A 16,647-nucleotide genomic window follows, 5' to 3' on the forward strand; every position below is an offset into this window, starting at 1 on the left:
AGCGAACGTAACCTGGTCCAATTTAAATTCCTTTATTTATACTCCAATAAATTCTCACTATGTTTAAAAGTTTTCAACACTGTTTACTATTTTGTGGTTGCTCAAAATGTGTCCCACATATTCGTCACCACCGTCAGATATTTATAAAAAGCGAATTGCAATGTCAACTACATCCCTGAGGACCCAGCAAGGCACTGCGCACTATTGTGTGGGAAATCTGGAAAGAGCTACCCCTGACCAGGACTACTTACCCATGAAAGTAAGGCCCAGAGAAAGTGAAATTACCTGGGTAAATTTGTATCGAAACGCCTTTCCTCAAGCGATGGAGAAGGGGCTAATGATGAATCTGTCCTCTTTGAACAGTTTGTTAATAATATTTCCATAGTAGTTCATATGAGTGTTTTTTATTATTTGTCCTATTTCTGTTTTGTTTTAAATGTCTTTGATGATGCTGTTGTTATGCAATAATTACCCTCGGGAGGTTAATAAAGTACCTACCTACCTAAACAGATGGCAAAACATTGTAGAAAAGTCTTCCCAGTAGGGCTGAAGCTGTTATAGGTGCAAAGGGTGGGGCAATGCCATATTAAAACCTTTACATAAAACATGGAATGTCATCAAAGTTCAAGTGTGTGTCCAGGCAAATAAGTCTAGGACATATAACTTGCTAGCTGGTACATTTTCACATTTTCTGTATGTCCCAAATGTTGGGGCATTTCTTGTGTGTCATCATGACTCTGCACTATGTCTGATCACAATGCAGGAGGTAAACTAGTCAAAGACTTGAAAAAAAGCTTTTTAGAAGTTGAAGATGAGATCATTTGATTTTAATTATAACCTATTGTGGTGCGTGTGTCCTGATTGCACCTATATTTAATTATGCTTTTTATAGTGTTGTGATAAAATTTCAAAGACTAGCAACAGTGAAATAAAAAAGTAAATTAAGAACCAGACAATACCAAACAGATCTCCCACAGAACTTCACATTTGAATTAAACAGCCAATATCTAGCTTTCTCTGCTTTCACTGTTATTCATTGCTTCCTGTATCATTCAGATCCCATTTTTAGTAAATTGTCAGCTTTCTGTACAAATCTGCAGCCTGTCCAGAGCACAATGCCAAGTCTACATCCAGCCTCGAAAGCAGATATTTACCAACCAAAATACTAAATGAGACATTCTTCCATCTGAATAACAAAATACTTCACCCTTCTTTTAATAAACCTCAGATTCCTAAATCAATCTGAATTAAAGTATTTGATTACTAGTTTCCTAGCAACCAAAGACCGTGGCCATCTGTTGCTTCTGCAGGCAGACAAGTGGGCCTGTGCTATAGCCAGCAGGGGAGGAATTCCACCACGCTTCCCATCTCTTGAGCTCATGCAGAGGTCTTTCTTTTACACCATGATAAAGAGAATGAGCCAAAAGGCTATAGTTTGCGGTATCTGCACTGCACCTCACTGAGACTGTTTTTCAAAGTGCATTCCCTTCAATAATTCAACCCTTGATTGTAGGGGGAAAAAAAGGGAATATTTATACAGACAAACGTCCAGGTTTATTCCTTTTCAGACCCTGAGAGGATGACACACTTCCTCTGACACAGACGACCGTAGAGACTAACATAGAGATATGCCAAGACAGGTTAACACAGTTCATAAAGTGACATTGCTGCCAGTGCAAACCTGGAGCGCATATGTCTAAGCACTTTATTAAATTTCTGAGGAGTAAATATGTAACCTTTTCATTACGCTGAACTTCAGCTAAAAATATTTCCAACCCGTCAACCAGAGAAAAGGCTATAGGATCAGAGTGGAGTTTTCAACAAATCAAATACCTGTTATTTCTGATGTTTAATCTGATATAAAAAGACCAACATTGACTTGACTTGCACTGATAATTTTTCATACATGCCCTTTAATTTGTCTTTGTCTATAATTTTTGTTATCCCGTAGACTGCACGCCATCCCAAGTCTTGCTTGCTATAGTAACCTGCTTTGTCAATGTGCAAAATGCTTGATATACCAGATAATTACCCTGGCAAAAAACTTAAATATCAAATTAAGAACCAACCAGGAATAGCCTGATTAAAGAAGTTTAGTTCACATGCCAGCAACCACAAACTTTAATGGATTTTTTATTGATTTTTTGTGACAAACAAACAAAATAAAGGTTAAGTGGTAGGAAAAAGTGACATGGTTTTCAAAGGTTTTGATTAAATAAATCTAAGAACTGTGCCATGCATTTGAACTTAGTCCATTGGGATTTTTTTGCTCATTCTTTTTTATCTCAAGCTCTTTCAGATTGGGTGGTTAAGGTCATCCGTGCCACAGATTGTAAAGTGAATTTTGCACTGGACCAATGTGCAGACAGGAATTCGGGAGCAGCATGGTGAGTAGAAATGACTTAATAATAAAAAATACAAAACGTTATGGGTAGGTTGTGAGCATGGACAGAACACTGGCCAAAACAACATGGAGGAAGCAAGCATGGAGCGGATGTCAAACAGAAATATCCAGCAGAGAACAATGAAAACCAGTGAGCTTATATACTGAGGCAGGGATGGGAGATGGGCAATGAAGCAGAAGAGCTATTCAGAGAAAATGAGGAGCAGCTGAGGCTGAGCAGTAGAAGGAGAGAGACTAATTAACCAGGACAGAGCTGAGCAGAAACACAAAGAGACTCAGGGAAGTATCTGACAGAAAATACCTTTTAGATGTATTAAGAACACTAGAATAAACTATGAAGCTAAACACAGAAGAATGAAATAATAAGGAAAATCTATAATTGGCACAGGGAAACAGAAAAAAGCAAGACCTTTTGAACATAATAAACACCAACGAAATGGTCAAAATGCACTCATAAAATAAAATAAAAAGCCAAACACCTCAGGATCGTGATACATCCACCCCAGTCTTAAGGGTTTTGCAACCTTCTAACAGGGTTTCTTCAATGATTACCCTGTATTTAGCTCAGTTTATCTTCCCAATGATCTCTGATCAACTTCCCTGTCCCTCCTGAAGAAAAGCACCTACACAGCATGATGCTACCACCACCCATTTTCACAGTGGGGATGGTGTGTTCAGGGTGATGCACAGTGATAATTTCTGCCCCCCATAGTATTTATTGGTGCACAATGCATTCATACTCCATTCGAGTGGTCTGTCTTGGGTGTGTTGATCTTCACTCAGTGTTTTAACTGACTGTTTGATGTACTTGTATATGTACAATTACTGAAGTTTTCTCCAAAACCGGAAGTTTAAGATTTTCAAGGTTTTAAGGCTAATTCAGAAAAAGCTCATTTTTAATGTGCTTATATTGGTTATTGACCAAAATAAATTATTGCCCAAACTGAATCATATTTAAATGTAAATGTAATGCCTTGCATTATCTTTTACCACCCCACAGTCTCTTGGCTTTTTTTCTATTTCAGAAATAGTTGTAATCCTTATAATTCTGCTCCATGGTGGTTTTTATTGAAAAAAACTATCACTAAAATGCCTTTACCTATCTTCTTTAGGCAAATAGTCATTGTTATTTTGGCAGTGGGATGTGAAAGTTACTGCTAAGCTCTCAGCCATCCGCTTGTTCATTTCACTTCAAAACTAGTTATTTGACTTTAGTTAGTTTTTTGTGTAATTGTAAAGTCAGTGAGTCAACCGATAATTTTCTTCCATTGTTACAAGTTGGAATAGGAAACTAATTGCCCATCATTATTCATTTTTGTTGATTATTTGATATGCTCCTTATTTCAAGACATTGGTTGCATTTTGCCTTCATGTGGCTACCTGACAGTTAAGTGATCTCTCCAATATCCTTCTTCTAATGGCACTGTAATATCCCTCCCGGCTCAGTAAGAACCAAACATTTTTGCTGCAAGATGGGAGGTTAATGATCAACTTTTCCCAGTTTTATTTTATTATAGGTATTATCTCATTAAATGCATCCTTGTTTTGATGGCTTTCGATGTCCACTGTGAACCTAAACCACTTTATCTCCCAGAGATTACATTATATTGTTGTGTCACATCAGAGTCTGAGGTTAGCATCCAGAGTGTCTTCCAATAGTTGTCAAAGTCAGACAACAAAAGCACTTTGGTAAAGGTTAAAGAAAAATAAATTGGGTAAATTGGGAATGTCTGTAGTGATTTAATTCCCCTTTGACCAGGTGTAGTATTTTACATGGGCCAAACAGGTCTAGGCCTGCCTAATTGTACAATAAGCTTTGGCATTCTTGGTCCATTCATTGTTTTGTTCAGTAATTTATTCATTAATTTCTTGTTCTTTGTTGAGCTGTTTTTTAAAAGATTTTTGGTGGCTTGATGCCTATCCAATTTCAGTTACTTAAACAAAAACTAAAATAACCCCATATTGTTGGCTGCAACTTGATTGATAATTTTATTATCTTGTGATTTGTGTCTATTTAGAGAAAGCGTGAATGAGATATACAGACCCCACAGATACATCAACTGGAAAGACACATGCACTGGTTGTTATAAACCCAAACAGACTGATACCACCAAGCCATCCACATATCTAGGAATCAAGATGTTGCTTATCTGCCGTTCCTATTTTGGGTGACAGACAGGTAACTTAGCTCTTTGCAGTGACACTGTGCTGTACAAAAGAGCTTCAGCACTTTTAGAAGACTGGAGAAAGGCTAAATGGATTGCCTGATATTTTTTAAGGTTTCGACCTCTATCTGGCATTGAACATTTAGGTCCAAAAAATGTTGAAAATTAGCATCCTAGGAAAAATACAGAAAGACTGTTGTTGCACGTATGCAAACTGCAGTCAGGATAATCATTTATAAAAGAGGTTAGGCTACAGAAACAGTGAAAACATTGTTTTATGTTCTTTATTTCATTTGACCAAAATTACTGACTGAATGGCTTGGCACAACTTCCTTTAATCTCTCACAAGACAACATGGTGTAATGTCACCAATACTTATCAAGCATTCACAGCAAAAAGGTAATTAATTTACATTGTGATGGCGTGGTCTTGTCACTATTCAGAACATTTCACCATAACTTTAAAACCTAAAATGGCCATACAGACTTCACAGCAGCAGATTCTCTTTGTACAACTGCATTTAAAGCTGTAGTTGTAGTTCAGATTTAGTGGCTCTGCTGCTGACAAGAACATAAATAAAACCACTAAAGGATCATTCTGATACTAAATACACAATTATGCAATTCTGTAAAGCAGTGACTGCTTATATTTGTGTATATTCGCATAGCCACTCACTGCTTGAATGTATTTACAATTATATATTTTTAAACATGTATTTGTTTTATTGTCAAACAAATTCTAACATAAGTAGAGATTCTTGGTTTAAATATAGCCAATAAAATTGATATAATTTTAGGTAGTATGCCAATAAGTTACATCAGCCCTATTTGGCCATAACACTATGCTGGTTGATTGTTGTTTAGCTCTCTTCGGGCTGCAAGTAAAGGTGGAGGGGTAGCTTCTTTTTGTACAACCAAACACTGTTGTTGGCAGTTTACACTTGTCTCCTAAACCAGCTTCGAAGTCCAGCTTTTAGAACTGAGCTTCTCGCACTCAATGCTCTGTGCTGTGGAGTACCTTTCACCTTAATAAGTGAATGGTTTTCTAAGTGAATTTGCTGACTTACTAGGGATTCTTATGTTAAGTTATAACCATGTTTTAATCATTGGTGATTTTAACATACCTGTGCATAGTGAGGTTGGACCGCTAGTGAAATACTGTTTTTTTCTTATTGACTCATGTATGTTCCCTCAGTGAGTACAGGACGCTATGGTAAAGGTCAAATGCTGGATCTGGTTCTGTCTCATGGTCTGAATGTCTGTATTACTGAGATCAAAGACTGTGGCATTTTAGACCACTTTTCTGTCTTATTCAACGCTGCCTTGAACAGTGGGAGACCAGTATAATGTTTGAGCATGATAAACTCACTGACTGGTCTCTTTTCCTTCGCATTCATTAGCTCTGTTTTTAGTGAGTTTAACTCCTATGCTGATCTTTATGCTGAAGGTCTGGTTAATCTTTTTATTACAAAATGTTCTGACATCCTGGACACAGTTGCTCTGCTTAAGTGAAAGCGAGCCAAACTATCACATTAGCCTTGGATGAATGAATCCAGCCTTACTCTCAGACTTGACTGACAGAGAAAAGGTGGAAGAAGGACAAACTCAAGGTGTCCCTAGGAATTCTGCATGACTGTTTATGTAAATCTCAGAGCACTGTGAAAGCTGCAAGATCTGCTTTCTTATCTAAATTGATCTCAAGGATTTGAACACATTGTTGGTCTCATAGGCTTAATTCTTTCATGGTTTCTATCAAATAGTCCTTTTTCTGTGTCTCTGGGGAAATATTCTTCTTCCTCAGAACCTATTTCTTGTGGAGTACCTCAAGGGTCAGTTTTTGGCCCTATTATCTTATTGTTTTATATTCTGCCTGTGAGTTCCATATTTAGAAAGCATAATATTTCCTTCCATTGTCATTCTGATGATGTCCAAGTATATATACCCTTTTAATCTGGATGTCTCTGACCCACTGCAGCCCCTTTTGAACTGTCTTTGAGATGTGAAAGACTGGCTGACATAGAATTCTCTGAGCCTGAAGTAAATCAAAACTGAAATCACTGTGTTTGGTGATCGTACTCCTCTTAGTGGGTCACCTGATATCCTTGGCCCTCTTGCTCCCCATTGCTCCTCCACTGTCAGGAATCTTGGAATGTTTTTTTTCCAACTTGAGAAGCAAGTGTCCACAGTTGTCGAGACCTGTTTATCAATTACTGTAACTTGCCAAAGCTAAATCTTTTATTCCTCCTAAAGACCTCAGAACTCTTGACCATGCCTTCATTATCTCTTGGTTAGACTACTGCAACTCCTTATATTTTGAAATCTAACCACTAGATGTGCTTCCACAGTATTTCCTAAATAATTATTGTTATAATCCTTATATGACACATATAATAAATATGCATCAGGAGCCATTAGCAGGGTATGTATACACCATATTGGCAGTATGGTGGTCTAAAAGAGGACAGACTGATGTTTTCAAGCCTTTCTTTTTGTTAATTATGATAGTTTTCTACTTACAGCTAATAAAAAGACATTAAAGATAAGACTATTAAATCAGACCAATAAAACTGCTGCTTTAATACTTAATGAAAAGCATGTTCAATACCTGCTTAAAGTTCTTATTTCCAAAAGGTACTTCATATCTGACAAATGAGCCTCATTGGAACGCGTACTCTAATCAATTGAACATGATTGTGAACAATTATAGCTCAAAACAATTTTTCCTACTCATTTCAGAAAAGGAAACTCATAGATTCACTACACAGAGTGAAGTATCTCAAGCCTTAATTTCTTGCAATTTTAATGATTGTGTTTTTCAGATAATGAAGCCCAGATTGCTTTTGAAGCAGCATTCAAGTTATCTGCATTGCTGAAAATGGTGTCTCTCATCTTCCTCTTGACAATACCCACTCTATGTGTAATGAGTCTATATAATATATAAGTTTCACTTTCTGAAATGAGTGAAAAATGTTAATGTTTTTCACGATATTATTATTTTTTGAGCTGCAATCAATCTAGCACCAAAAAAAAAATGGATCAGAGCATCATTACTTATAAGTACAATGGACACAAAGAGACAACCCCAACTGGGACACCATTAGGAGGATTTCTTGAAACAAACATTTACTTTTGAGTTCTACCCTCTACTAAACCTTTTTCATTTTGTATATATGTCATTTAAAAGACTTTTATAGATTTTAACCAGAGATGGCTCCTTGTCAATAACAATTTACTTAACTGAAAAAGGTAATCATTTGATGTCTCACTTAAAGCAAGAAACCCTTGTTAATAAGGACATGTATCAGGAATATATTTTTAAAGAATAACAATCATCTCTACAATTTATTTCAAATACGTACATTGAGTCCCCACAATAAAAGGTCCAATATTAGAATTTCTTAAAGACAGGACAGACAAAACACTGCTTCATGAATTTAAAAGAAGCCACTTAAACATCAATTTAGAAAAATGTAGTTTGCTTTAGTTGTTGTCTGTTTGATTCTAAATCCCCCCCACCCCCCCACCCCCACCCCAGCCACTGCTTGCATCATTACGCCACTCAGCTCCACGAATGGTTTTAGGGGGAGAAACCACCCCTTTGGAATCCCTCAATGGGCATCATTAGTATTCTGTGGGGAAATAAAAGAACCCATCTGTGGAGGTGGTGATGAGGGACAGACAGGAGGAGGGCAGCAGGACGGGGGCATCCCTTGAGAGACTGAGGGATTAACCACTGACACATGGAGCCTGCTAATAAGATGATTTGGAGAAACCCATCTATATAGGGTTAGCACATACGTGTCACTCTCAACACACAGGCACACACACATACATTAATTTAGTTTCATATATGTGTAATACATAACCAATCTATCTAACAAATCCAATGAATGTTGAAGTGTCTCTTACAACAGGCCGCCATACACACCGACATCTCTGAATCCTTATTAAATTTGTAGTAGGGCCACATCTGGTCACTTACATCCAGAGAACAAAAGAAAAGAAGCAGTGGGGTGCTGGTGTTGGTGGTTGGGTACCCAGTGTCAGATATGGAGATTTGATTCCACCGTGCAAAAGTATTAATGTGCGTGTGCACGCGCCAAGCATCTGTCACATATAATTGGAGGGTGTCAGGTGTGGACACTAGGCCAGATTCAGCCCACCCACAACATAAATTGTCTGCTTCTGTGACTGGTAGAATCAGTGTGTCAACATCTATATTTATTATGGGACTGACCCAGAGGTTCGGAGGGACGCCCGCCCGATAGAGAATGAATGACTCTCAGGGTTGTCACGAATCACGTCACGTCACCCACGGACAGGCGTCTCATCTGCAACCGCCCTTCACCGTTACTATTAGTGATTTAATCAGAATTCATTGATTGTTCACAGCTTTTTTCTGGAGGGGTTTTCTTTTGGCTCACGGAAATTGGTCCTCATGCTGTCATTAGTAAACATTCTTAAACGGTAGTTACCAAAATCTCTGTCAAAGTGGTGAAACGGGACTTGTGTATTCTCAGGGGGTCTTACAAAGGCTGGAAAAGTAAGAAAAAGTGAGGATATGTATGTAAGTATTTACCAGGTCAAGATAAGTAAGGGAAAAAAATAAAAGCTTGGAAAAAAAATTGTACTTCTAGAATATATTCCTTATCCCATTGTCTGAATGGTTTCCTTCCTTCCTTCCTTCCTTCCTTCCTTCCGTCAATCCGTCCACCAGCCATATGCAGTGTTGTGAGTGAAGGACAATGCTTATTCTATACATGAAAAACTTGAAATGAGCGTAGCTCTTCCTGATGCAATTTAACCTTCAATTGGGGTGTGAATGAAAGATGTACACTGCTATTCTCGGTGTCAGATGTGGATATTTAAGAAGAAAATGCCAACATTTTCCCTGAAGGATAGCTAACTGACTGCTGAGTATCTGTGTAAGTGCATGCCAGCAACACTAATGTGGTTCAGCTGTTGCACAAAGATGGTCTTTGTTGTCTTTGTGTAAATCAAATATTAACAATCTGTCTCTCCCATTAGTTGGTTTCACTTTAAATTTAAGAACATAAACTGAAACCTCAAAACTAACAACTTACACCAAGTTTTTTGTTCTTCGTCAATTGTTTATGGAAAGGAAATGCTGCAAGATGAACCAAGAAACTTAAGGGTTAGGGTTAGGGTTACCTATAACTTTTTACCTATAACTTTTGTCTCATCATCGTACAGATGAGCATCTGAAACAACAGCACAGATGTTGTCTTTAATTAACATGACTGGGGATTTTGTTAGCTGATGTCAGTCAGTCAGTCATTTTCTACCGCTTATTCCATAGTGGGTCGCGGGGGAGCTGGTGCCTATCTCCAGCAGTCTATGGGCGAGAGGCAGGGTACACCCTGGACAGGTCGCCAGTCCATCACAGGGCAACACACATACAACCACGCACACACTCATTCATACACCTAAGGGAAATTTAGAGTGACCAGTTAACCTAACAGGCATGTCTTTGGACTGTGGGAGGAAGCCGGAGTACCCGGTGAGAACCCACGCATTGTTAGCTGATGTGTTTAAGTAAAATCAGAATTTTCTTAAAGAGGAAAACCAGTCTTGTAGCACTTTAAAGTCTTGTAGCACTTTAAATGTGACTAGACTTACAAATGTTGTCTAAATGGACTGCTTTTAGGTCAAGATTTCAGAGAATTGTTTTCTGTTTAATGATGCAAGAATTAAAATATGTGAATGACAACAGCTGCTCTGGAGATTCTGCGATTTAAAACACAGTTCATGTTAGCCAGTGCAACAGGAGAGAATAAAACATGGAAATAACATGGCCAGGTCCAGGTTATAAATGTTTGGTGATGCCATTATCGATTAATTAATAGGTAAAAGGTCATGACTTACATATATAACATAGCACGTTTTCACAGTTTCACAAAAAGGGATTCACAAAAAGGGTAGCACAACATAATACACAGCATTGTACAATACAGCAAACAAAACACAATATGGTCATAAATGCCTATCATTAAAGCTCAAGTCTAACTAAAAGCATCTTGAAATAAAAATGTCTTTATCTGCTTTTTAAAAATATCCACTGTGTCCAAACGCCATAGGAAAAGAGTGCAGTGCATTCCACAATGTAGGTGCAACAGCCTAGGCAAGATCAGTTGCCTTGAGTTCTGAAGCAGGTGTTGGGAACAAGGGAAAGGATTTTCAATGACCTCAGATGACAGGAAGAGGTATATTTTCAAATAAAATAAGCAATATAGGAAGAGGCCTGTCTTTGTAAAGCTTTGAAGGTTAAGACTACATTTTTAAAATGAAAACTAGATCTGACTGGCAGCCAGTATAGTGACTTTTAAGCTGGGGTTTTATGAGTTTCTGCATTTGAGCGAATAAGTCTCACAACAGAGTTTTGGTCAACCTGATTACAATAGTCCAGTTGTGTAGAGAAAAAGGCATGATTTATCTCCTCAAGCTCACTTGTTCACACTATTGACATAGGTTTTGAGATATTTCTCAAATGAATAAAGCAGTTTCTTATCGACTGTTTTTAAATAAGGCACCAGATCAAATCTGTCCATCCATAATCAATCCAACCGCTTGGTTTTTAGAGGCTCCAGATTCAAAACTCTATTGTAAAAACATTACAAAGACGTTGTCAAATTTTGCAATAATACCTTAATATTGGTTAAAAAACACATATAACTCTGGAAACTTCAGTCTTGAAAAGTATAGCATTTTGACAAAATTTTATATCTTTACCTTAAACACATACTGATAATCCATCCATAAAAACATGAGTTAAACAGATAAATTTCCAACTTTTAAAATTTGTCTGTCACTGATATACTGACATGCACTCAAACATTGCTGATCCCATTTCATCTTTGGATTCGCAGCATCCAAGCTCTTCAGATCAAATTGACGTTTGTGCAGTTGTTTTATACGTTCAAGTATTCAGGCATAAGCCGCAAAGTTTCTGTTTCTGCTTTACCACATATAAATGTCTGCTGACACATAGAAAAAGTACTGCTCATTACCATCAGTTTTTATTCATGCTTGCTAGGTAATGTGTCACACGGGCTGATGACACTGCTTGGAGAAGGAATACTGAAGAGGAGAGGCAATTAATGGGGGGACACAGAGCTGCCTCCACAGCAGAACAACAAGAAGATTTGCCTTCATGCAGTCTCTCTGGGTAACCTAAATTTAACTTAAATGGCAATATAGTTTGGAGTGCTTTGATAGAAATAGATCACTGGGACTGAAAGGAAGAGAAGGTAATGTAATGTCCCTCAGTGCAAATCAAGTCTCGTTGGCTTCCTGATGATATGATGCATCCAGAAATAGAATGCTGCTGACCAATGAAGTTGTTGCACCTAAAAATCAATACACTCTCAATCTGTGCCCAGTATAAACTGAAGGCATTTTTTGTACTGCTGCATTTTGCTTTTCATGTTCTATTTTGGTCATGCTCTCACATAAGAGGATATAACTTTTATTCTATTTTAACAGAATAAAGTACCAGCAGAGTTAGCTTGGTACCAAATAAGGCAGACAAACAATCACTCAGTCGAACACATTAGTTTTGAAATGTTGAGGATCAAAGGAAAGGAATCAAGCTCTTAAATACAAAACGCAGTTGCGTTTCAAAATCAGAACACCAATCAGAAAGAATGAGATGCACTTTATTATTTTGATGCTTTAAGTCAATTTATAGTTGCTTTTGTTAAGATATTACTAGTTTACTCCTTTTTTTTACTTTTTTTATTTTTGTATTATTATTTAAACTTTTTTTTTAAAGATAGCAAAATCTTCAACAGTTGTTTTTCTTTTTCTTTTGTTATATATATGTTTTAAGGCTAACAATCTTCACGGAAATGTAAAACCTCAAAGCTATCCAAAACCTTCCTCTTTGTAAAAGCTTTTCAAAATAAAAAAATAGCTTTTGTTTTTATAAACCCAACAAAACCTCTTTTCTTTTCTTTCTGAACTTTGCAAAAAAAGTGCTATAAAAGAAATTCCGGCTCTCCCAATCAGGATTGCTTTTCCACTAATATTGAGCTGAGTCATTTAAGAATAAGTATTCGCCAATACCAAGTCCAATATTGTATTAAAGGTTCAGTTCCATGGTATGCAGACAAAACTTAAACAACTAATTGTTTTCCTGCTGCATAAACTTCAGACTGCAGCATAGAGCAGGTCATATGACACAGACCAGGAGAAGTTTTTGTGAAGGGTGAAAAAATTTGATTTGTAGGGAAATGCCAGATTCATTTGATCAACAAAACAATGTACATTACTTGCCCTGCGATGGACTGGCGACTTGTCCAGGGTGTACCCTGCCTCTCGCCCATAGACTGCTGGAGATAGGCACCAGCTCCCCCGCGACCCACTATGGAATAAGCGGTAGAAAATGACTGACTGACTGACTGACTGACAATGTACATTACTATAATAAAGTTTGCAAGCAGTGCACAAAAAATAAGCCACATTTAAAAAAAACATTTGCAGTGTAGAGTGCAGCTAACAAAATCACAGCTGACCATCAGGGGTTGAGTTTCTTCAGTCTGTACCGATCATTTAAATGAGTCTTGATCAGGATTGGAATGATGAAGTCCTGCAAGTAATTTTTAACTGTTTTAAAATTTGTGTGTTGCATTTACCAATTTGAGTGTATTAATGTGTATTTTTTTTATTAAAAGTAATTATTTAAACTCATGGTGGATTAAGCTTTAAAGAAGTATATATTTTTTCATCTTGTACACTTGTTATATCAGTCTTATAAAATAACTACCATGAGTAGAATTTAAAGAGATTTTTTTTTTTTTTGTACTGTGTATTAACACAGTTAAAGCTTTCAGCATTATATTTTACATTCAGAAGGGTTGCTCTAATTAAAGCCAACTTTTTCTTGTGTGATGTCCTTGTGATACGTTTTTTACATAACTGAGTCTGGGAGAGAAGCATTAATGAGCATGTGTGGGTGAGCATGCACTGTGTGAGTACATAAGGAGGTGTGAACTTTTTTTGGCAATGTGTTTCACGGGTTATCCTTTTCCTTTGATTTGTTATAGCGCCTTTTTGAGCTTGTAAAGTTTAATAATCTCATAAAGTTGTCGCTTAGGAATGTTGGTCTTTTTCTTTCTCCCTTTTCCTGTCCTCTGGACTTTCTGAAGAGTATGCTTGCTAGTATTGTGTGCATCTCAAGAGAAAGTAGTAAAGAGGAGTAGTTAGAGAAGGAAAGGAGTTCAAAAGGAAATATATGTTTAATGGCATGGAGTAAAGAATTGGGCTCATGGTTTCGGGGGTTAAAAGAAGGCGTTGAGGGAGAAGTGAAGATCCCAGCAGTTAGTTACGGAAGAGATGTGATGGAGAGGGTTTTGTGTTCCGTGAGGGTTCAGTGGAGAATGGAGCAGGTGAGTCCTCAGAGTCTCCAGGGTGAGTGAACAGGGTGCTGGAGAGAGCAAGCTGAAGGAAATCATAGTCAAAGGAGAGCAGGAGAATCTAGGAGAGGTCTGTCACAGTGACGTTTGTAGAAGGAATCCAGGACTGGTAAGGCGACTTCAACCTAGGAGCACAGAAAAGCACAAAGGTGTTGTGCCCTGCCCATCGGACAAAAGAGGGACTGAACTCTGAATACCACACTGTACCGCATTAACTTACAGGACACCCCAGGACACCAGGAAGGAATAGTCACAGCTGGAATCCCTATGACATTACATAATAAAAATCTGGCACGCACCCCTATTCTCTCTCTTACCCACAACTCATCCAGAGCTGCCCAAGGGGAGACACGAGAGGTAACATTTAGATGTCCTGATTTCGCTGGCTGAACAAGGGCCTACAAACTTGGATCCAGAGTTAGGTATGGTCTGCTTTAAGTGCACCTGGTGACAGTAAGCAAGCTGGAATTTTGATGAGCTCTCTTAAACTTCTCAACCTGAGCTGCTGCAGAAAAGAAATCTGAGTCAGATATTCCTCCAGAAGAAGAACGTGGCATCGAAACTGCAGCTCTAAACGCCTAAAGCGTGCACCCCAAGCAGAAGTTTCCACTCCCAGCTGATACTGAGAGCAGCCTCTGAGGTTTCTTTGTTCAATGCCTGCCACGCAACTCATCACACCCTTTGGAACTCCTGTCCTACTGTTCTTCTGAAAGGTTTACGTAAGAGGGGATGTGTGCGCAGAGTAAATTTGTTTAGGTTAAAACAGTCTAAATGTAGTTTATCTCATTGCGTTTTGCTTGTTTGTAGTATTTAACTATTCAAGTGTCAGCAGGCTACCTGCAATGTTAATGCTAATAGCCATTGCCCTTGAGTGCTAACAGGCCTCCAAACCTTGAGGCTAGTTTATTTGTTTTTGCTTTTGTTTCAATGTTACGACAAATTTGACTTCAGTGAGTGGTTTAAACACTTTAGGCGTAACAGCCGTAACACGGCACCAGCACGCACACATACATTGTTTATATTATGATACTTGAAGGTGCATGTAAAGGGTTGCAAATCTAAGACCAAAAGTAAAAATCATAAAAAGCTAGGCCTAAAAGCATACAAATAGAAACCAAAAAAAAAAATACAATACAAATGTGCAAATTGATTAAACACTTTCCCCCTGTGACTCTAAACATGGATTTTCTCATGCATGTCATTGAAAAAAAATTGGGCTTAGTGTTTGTACATATCCTCATACATACCTCTTCCCTTTTTGTGGTTGGAATAGTTTATAGAAAAAGTTCATTATATTTAACAGAATTAAAGGTGCATTGGTTACCACTGTTTAGTCAACAATGTTTTAGAACAGAAACAAGAACTAATTATCCATATAGGGCTTTATGAGTTTTAAGCCACAAACACATGCAAGCACATATTACACAAGCATCAGTGTTTTGCCATACCAGTATGACCTTAAACCAGTAAAGTGAGGGACACTTCACATTTTGCCAGCATTGCTTTTGGGTGTCCTAAAAGTTGCTAGAAGTCAAGCAAGTACAAATTATTTGAAGTCTGGGCATGGAACCTGCTGGCCACTGCTAAGAAGAGAAACTGCTGCTGCACAAACAGGACGGGGGCACGACATTACCTGCTCCAACTTGAAAAGAGTAAAAGCAATATTTTCTTTCATGTCTCAAGTCTTCAAAAGTCAATAACTCAATAACAACAGAAAACTTACTAAGAGCAATATTCTTGTTGGCTAAACTGCATCTTCACATTTGCATTAATCTTGACAAAACTAGTAAGTTCACCTGGCTTTTAAAACCCAAGCGATCATTCTACAAGATACAACTAATTTACAAAAACCTGAAGAAAACAACATATGTAGGAATAAGCTCTGTCAATACAAACAGATAAGAACTGGTAAAGTGTATGTACAGATTTGTGGAACTGTATGAGTTAAAAAAATATATCTGGTCACAGAGTTGTGGCAATTCTTATGTGACAGTTAATGTTTTGACAGTTAGTATTCAAAACAAGTCCTGCCCAACTGAACATTGATCAAAAAAAGCTATTTACATTGGATTCTTCTGTTAGAACATAAGGATGATTTGCCTCCGGATTGGTGGTTTAGAAATTTACATAAATCTCTTAAATCTGCTGATAGAGGCATCTGTCTGGTAGTGTTAATTTTCACACTCCAGCTTAAGCACTAATAGTTTTTCTTTTTGCCAACATGCGACAGTCAGTCTTTGCCCATATGGTTCCGAACATGCTCACAAGCTGCTGTCAGTCAGTGACGATACCTCCTACACCAAGCAAGAGAAATAATATAGGTTTGCCTGCGTTGCCCATCCAGCAAAACAGCAGCAGATGGTGAGAATTCTGGATCCACAGGCCTTTGTGATGGACACCTATGAGGCTCGACTGAGTGACAGATGTTTCTCAGTGTGAGTCCAGTTATGGTGCAGTCAGTCTCGGATAAGGAAAATGACCTGGAGGGTGGAATGGCAGGGGGCTTGGATACTAAAAGCATAATCACATACATGCTGTCATAAACACGTATCACTGACTAATAACAACAGAGTCAGGTTCAGATTTGTTTGGAGGACTGCACATTTTTTTTATTTTAGACAAGTCAGATAATATGAGCTAAGTTT

This window comes from Girardinichthys multiradiatus, chromosome 6, assembly GCF_021462225.1.
Source record: "Girardinichthys multiradiatus isolate DD_20200921_A chromosome 6, DD_fGirMul_XY1, whole genome shotgun sequence".
Taxonomy (NCBI): Eukaryota; Metazoa; Chordata; class Actinopteri; order Cyprinodontiformes; family Goodeidae; genus Girardinichthys; species Girardinichthys multiradiatus.